The sequence below is a fragment of the Pteropus alecto genome, unplaced genomic scaffold (genome assembly GCF_000325575.1).
Source record: "Pteropus alecto unplaced genomic scaffold, ASM32557v1 scaffold45, whole genome shotgun sequence".
Lineage (NCBI taxonomy): Eukaryota > Metazoa > Chordata > Mammalia > Chiroptera > Pteropodidae > Pteropus > Pteropus alecto.
This window is the reverse complement of record NW_006442491.1, coordinates 35,547,198-35,554,462: the sequence shown is the minus strand read 5'-3', so window position 1 is coordinate 35,554,462 and position 7,265 is coordinate 35,547,198.

Sequence of the window (7,265 nt, the reverse complement as noted above, 5' to 3'; positions counted from 1 at the left end):
TATATCTATATCTATATCTATATCTATATCTATTAGACTGGTTCTGATTCTCTGGAGGACTCTAAGATACATATATTCTTTTTAAAAGCTGTGAAGGGAATTCAAAAGTCAGATCTGGTGCAGTCGAATTGGATTGTTCCTCACCAATTTCAAAGTCCATTTTCCAAGCCACGTCTTGCTGAAATGCTTGAAACGTGATGAGCCCAAGAAAGTAACTCCAGTGTGATCTTACAAGGGCAGAGGTCATATGTGGTTTTTCAACCACCTAGCTTTTGACGAATAGTTGGAGCATAGTGGATGCTGACTTGTATAATAGATGAATGAATGAGTAAATGAATGAGTTAAGGCTTCCTGCTGCAGTTAAAACAAATGAGTTATCAAGGTGTTGTTTTCTTTCTTTGGAAATTTCCAGACTCCTCAGCGGACAGAGCATGACGACCAAGGTTAATAATAGCTTTCTGTATGTTTGAAATTTCCCGAGGGAGAAGACAGCAACTGGTTTATAAGGTTTTAGGGCACTGATCAAAGCTAATAATAATAGTAGTAGTAGTAGTAGTAGAAGTAATAACAACTATATGAGGTGATGGATGAGTTAGTTAACTTGATTATAGTAATCATTTCATGTCTTTTAACTCATCATGTTGTATACCTTAAATATATGTAATTTTTATTTGCCAATTATACCTCGATAAAGCTTTAAAAGTTAAAAAAAGATCTCTGGTCAAGTATTAAATACAATTGCTGGCAGAATTTTGGATAAAACTTATTTAAATGTTATCAAAATAAAAATTTTTCAGATATTTTAAATAAAAATTATTGAATTTTTTAATGAAAAGAGGCATCTTTTTTCCTAATTTTTCACTTTCTCCTCAGTTATCTTTGTTTTAAAAAGAGAATTCTAGAATTATTGCTGTAAGGAGGACACGATTCTAAAATTCAATCAGAAACGCTCCCGTTTTCTCTGGCACCTCTGAGGCGTTTAAAGGTATTTTACCCTCTAACCACCCCACCCCCAACCATGCACAGGTGGGAATCAGCTAATTAAGAGCTTTTAGAGCATCTTCTGGTAACCGAAGTTGTAGATACTCTGCTGTTACTGCACCGTATTTTCTAATACATTTTTGCCGGGATTTATAACAATAAAAGAAAGAGCCAATTACAGATAGGCAGAGCTTAGAGAGAGACTCTGCTTTTCTGATTGAGGATCAATCTGGAATTACTAGAGCTGTAGGTAAAATAGAGCCCACACATCTCCAAAAGGTGCCAGAAGCAGACGGGAGAAGGAAATGAGAAGTGAGAGATGTGGGCTCTCACGCTTCCAGGCTGGGCAGTTTCGCGCTGCATTTCGGGGCGCAAGGCACAGGGAGTGGGGTGTCTGATACTGCGCACAGCTAGGCGGCAGACGCGCCTCGACCTCGCGATTGTTTGCCACCCAGCTCTGCACTGTTCATCTGTTTTACTGTAGCGTCTCTGTTCAAGACAGATTCACGAATTCATAAATACTGACGTCATTCCCCACGCACATCTGTCGTCTGCGCGTGTTGACAGGATTTGGATGGCTGCTATGGGAGTGGCACAATTTAATACAGTCGAATGCACAAAAAACTTGAACTTAGGAAACTCACAAATTGGGAGTGAATACTACAAGTGAAAACTTAACTGGAGAGATTTGTTAGAGAAATGTCTCTGAACACATGGCCGTGAATCCCTCCCTGCGTGACAATTACTTTTCACAAAGTTAGAACCCTGGGCCTGACCCTGCAGCTATAGGCACAGCATCTGTGGGCACAGGTGCAGCAAGCCGATCTTAACACTTGTCCAGAGTGACTTCTCAGCATCTTAACAAACAGCCAGCGTTACCGACTTAAAGAACTAATTCCTCACTTTTTCAAAACTATGACTCTATCAAAATGTATTATGTTTTCATTTTCAAACAATCGACAAAACAGAAGCATAAGCAAGTACCACTGTTTGGTGATCCAATATTGATGAGGAGGGTATGGAAGACCTCATCACCTTCTCTGTGGTCTCTGGGATTCAAATGTCATCACCAAGTAGCAGCCCAAACGTATATTCTACACAGACCTTTCCCTGTGGGCTTCAGGCGCCTTCATCTCACCGCCCACTCAAGTCTCCAACTGTGTGTCTCACAGATATTCCAAATATTAACAGATCTCAACTGGAATTTATAAGTTTTCCACATGCCTGCTCCCCTTACGGCCTTCCTAATCTGATCAATGATTAACACACCGGTTCAGTACTTTAGGCCAAATTCTTAGTCACTGGTGACTTCTATCTAGCTTTCATGGTTTCACGTTCAACCCACCAGTACACTGATCTTAAATCCTGAATTCTGCCTGTTGTTCTTGTGTAATTATTATTTTTTAATTAAAAAAAATTTAAATTACAGTCGACATTCAGTGTTTTATTAGCTTTAGGTATATGGAATAGTGATTAGACATTTATATAACTTACAAAGTGATCCCCCCCATAAGTCTAGTCCTCACCTGGCACCATACATAGTTCTTACAATATTATTGACTATATTCCCTATGCTGTAGCTGTGTCGTTATTAATAACATCCCTTTCACTGTGGAAGGTTCCAGTCCAGTGTCAAATAGAGTTGTCTCTGCCTACAAAACGTGACCAGAATCTGACCGTGTCTTGCACCTCCACCTCTGCTGCTCAGCCCACGTCGCCACTGGCTTTCATACAGACCGTGTAGTAGCCTCCTGCCTCCACACTGGTCCTCCATCACCTTCACGTAACATCCAAAGCAACTGCATTCATTTCCTGGGGCAGCCATAACACGTTACCACGAACCACGTGGCTTAGAACAACAGAAATGTATTCTCTCATAGTTCCGGAGTCTAGAAATCCAAAATCAAGGTGTTGGCAGGGCCACTGTCCCTCTGAGGGCTCTCGGGGAGAAAGAATCCTTCCTTGCTCTTTCAGCTTCTAGTGGTTTCCAGCAATCCGTGTGCTCTTAGGCTTGTAGATACATCATTCCAACCCTGCCTCATTCCACACATGACCGTCTACTCTTCTTGCAAGGGCACCAGTCACATCAGATTAGGACCCACTTCGATCTAGTATGACCTCGTCTTAACTTGATTCATCTGCGAAAACCCTATCTCCAAATACTAGAGATTAGGACTTGAACATATCTTTTGGGGGGGGGCGGGACGGGGACATGATTCAACACACAACAGTGATTCATTTAAAATAGAAGAAAAAACAAATCACTCATCTGCCTCAGATCGAACAATGTCTTTCTTCTCCTCAAGAAAGAATCTCCGCCTCTGACCTTGGCCTATGCGATCTGGCTCCTGACCATCTCTGAACTCATCCTTTTCATTCCCAGCTCACTTACTCTGTTCCAGCCACACTGACTTCCTTATTCTCTCACAAACGTTTCAAGGACACCAGCCCTCCTGGCCCTTTGCACCTGATTCTTCCTCCTACCTGGATTCTCTTCTCCGAGATACCATAAGGCCCACAATTCCACTTAGTCGGTGAACGTTATCTCTTTCTATTTCAACAAAAACTGGGTTTGCATGGCTACATCCTCAGTGTATAGACAGAGCCTAGCAAATGCTATTCATTTAAAAAAAAAACAACCTTCATTTGATCTCAAAGCAACCTTGAAAGTTGAATAGTATTATACCCCTCTAACAGAGAAAGAAGCTGAGATTCAGAAACTTTAAACGACTTTCAAAGATTACATGGCCCACAAGTGACAGCCATGTTCCCTCCCAGGTCTACCTGGCCCTCCAAAGTTGTTCCAAAAATAAGGTACTGGGTGCTAAAGAAGCTGAGCAAGTGACCAAGATTTTGCGTAAGAAGTAAGTTGGGGGAATGCCATATAAAGAACTTGAAATGAGAATGCAAAAACAGGGTTCTAACTACCGGTTAAAAACTGGTTTCTGTTTAGTCATATGTCAAATAAGCTCAGAATATGTATGCTTATTTGACACAAGTTATTGGAGAAGGAAGAGAGAGAGCGGATATTAGAAACAGAATATACATATATTTGTATTTACATATAAAATCTCTAAGTTAATCTCTCCCCAAATTACTTACTAATAACAAACAGAGAGAAAAATAACTTCACAGTGGAGAAACCTGGTAGACATTATCTTAACCTTGACCTTAATCAATGTTAGGATAGTGATCAATGTTGCCATCAGAATTGGGACAAACCAACATCATGGGCATCCTAACACGATGCAGTAAAAAAGACGAAAGGAAACGCATAAAAAAGTGCATATTCTGAATCTAATCATGCAAAGAAATCAGAAAAAACCTAAATTGAGGGATTGAGGGACGTTCTACAAAATAACTAGTTTATACTCTTCAAAAATGTCAAGGTCAGAAATGAAAAGGAAACACGATGCAACTGTTCAGCAATAAAGAAGTCTATTCTGAATCTAATCATGCAAAGAAATCAGAAAAACCCAAATTGAGGGATTGAGGGACGTTCTACAAAATAGCTAGTTTATACTCTTCAAAAATGTCAAGGGTTAGAAATGAAAAGGAAACACAATGCAACTGTTCAGCAATAAAGAAGTCAAAAACAAAAACAAAAACAAAAACAAAAACAAAAACAAAAAAAGGAAAATTAAATTCAATGCATTATACTGGCTATAGCCTGAGTAAGGGAAAAAATAATTTAAAAATAACATTGAAGCAATTTAAAAAAAAAAAAATTAAACTGTTGATTACATAATAGCACGTTTCGACGTTAAATTTCCTGCTTTTGATCATTATACTATAGCTGTGTAAGAAATGTCCTTCTCTTTAGTATGAACATACTGGAATCTAGAGCAAAGGGGATGATGTCCCCAACTTTCCCAATAAAGAAAATGATAGAGCTGGTGAGGCAAAATATAAATAATTGATTAATCTGGTAAAAGGGAAGAGGGAAGTTGCTTGCATGATTCTTGTGACATTATGTAAGTCTAAAATTATATCATAATAAAATACCAAAGAAAATGATCATGTTTTATAAATTCACTTTGAACTTGTTTCGATATACAAAAGGAACGTTCTCTTAATTGACAAATTTCACTAATATAGTGCGCAAAATTCCAGGAAGAAAGACTGATAATATGGAAAACCAGGAAGTATATTCTGCTTACCATACTGACTTTAAAGAGCTTAACCAGTTATAATGCTACATAGGAAGTTCTAATAAGTGGCTAGATAAACACTTATTGTAATCAATACATAGGCTGAGATTTCCACTGCTCTGCCTAATTAAATCAAGATATAGCAATTATTAATGGACTGTTACCTCATCAAAAAGTAAATAAAGACAGGTCAGTTAAACACGATGTCAATGAAAGGAAATGGTCCTTGTGAAAAAACAGTGACAGGAATCAGAACATCAGAAGGGCAAAATTTAAAAATAGTCACCCAGAACTTACTAGGGATGTGGAGAGGAGTGTGCAGATAACGCTGTTTGAATGACAGCCTCATGGCAGGCATCGCACTACTACTGGAATGCGTTACTGAGCGGTGACGGTTACGTGTCAATGGATGTCCTTATATAACTAATTCCCCTGAGTCTGATATCATACTCAACTAATATCCCACTGGGTTTATCTCCTCATGTGGCTATATACAAGGAGCTGGTCAGTGTCGCTCACATTTTCTAGTCCACAAAGACATTACATTTCTTAGGGACAATTAATGAGCCAGGGTTCTAGTTTATGCATCAGTCCCTAGGGGTTGGGTTAGCACAAGCCGTTCTCCTGGAGACCAAATATCTCCTGTTACGATAACAAATGATGTTTTTAGACCTGCAAATCTAATGATCAGACTCTGGGCGACTCTCTCTAGGACGAAGTCACCATGAGGCTCTAATTAGGCAGCAAGGCAATCTCCTCCTGTTTACGTCGTACGGTGGAAAACTGTGTGGGAAGTTTTGGTTTTATTTTCCGGTAATGACAATCCGGTCTCCCACCTTCATTTTGCAGCTTAGATGGGGGTGACATAACATCTGATTTCAAACCTAACCAATTCCATTATCCCCTTCAATTGGCTAAATGAATGGACAACTACCCCAGTTCAGTCCGGCGAGCACCATCTCTCTGACTTTCATTATAATCCCTGGGACGGACACGTTCTCTGTCCCCTGGGACTGCCTGCAGCGGCTGGTAGCTGTCTTGCAACAACTTGACAATAGCTTGTTTGAGAAAGAAGCCTGCAAATGGAAAACAGGCCTGGAAGAGGGTCAGGCACATATTCATGACAATACCGTTTATGCGCCTGGATCCAGCCATGCCAAGATCGTTTAGCTGCGTGAGCCAATACAATTCCTCTGTTGGCCAAGGTTTAAAAATACTTAAGGTTGTGGAAGTCGTGACTATGGACAAAGTTTACACAGATTTAGTCTAACAGGAAGTCAATAGCTGCTGCTGCTGAAGGGGCTGTTGGGATCGGAATGAATAAGGCCCGAGTGAGCCGATGAGGCTTTGCATTTATGAGCATCATGAGTATGCAGTTATGGATGCGAATTACCAGGGCCATTCAAGGAGAAGTAGACGCAGCAAATTCCAAGAAAGGGTAATACAGAGATTTCATCTTTTGGGTCAGTACTGGATGATTTATTTGGCTACCGGACCAGTATATTGCGACTGAGTCAGAGGTAGTGCTAAGTTCAGTGAGACAGTATACACTAAGCCATTGTCAACATCTGCCACAGGCAAAAGAGTGAGGAGTGCAGGCATCCTGGTCCACAGCCACCGTCTGTTCGAGAGGTCCCTGGGGCTTGCTGCACAGCAGTTCTGCTTTGCAGGGTGCCTAGAATATATGCTGGACTGTCAGGCAGAGAAAGGGCTGAAAATGTCTTCAAAAAATATGAGCAGAAGCTTCGATGAGCCCACATGCCTGCATAATGTGAGAGACTAGACGCAAAATGGACCTCAAATGGGGCGCTCATGACAGCTTTCTGCCTGCTTCACAGAAAGAAGTGGTCAGCCTTGCCTGGAAACACCGCCTTGGAGGAAGGCGTGTCTGAGTCCCCCAGATGTGTCTACGAGGGCGCTGGGCCTCGGGGCTGCCCCCTTGTCTGTTTTCTTTATCTTCATATGTTCGGCATCTCCATCATCTCTAAAAATAAATCTAAGAATATTGGCCAATGACTATACTTCGAATAAATGAAGGCGCGAATTCCGAATCCAGGGAACTCATGAACGCTGTGGGGTATGAAATCCAAATCCACCTGCTTAGGTCTTATTTCGAGAATACAACGGCAAGGG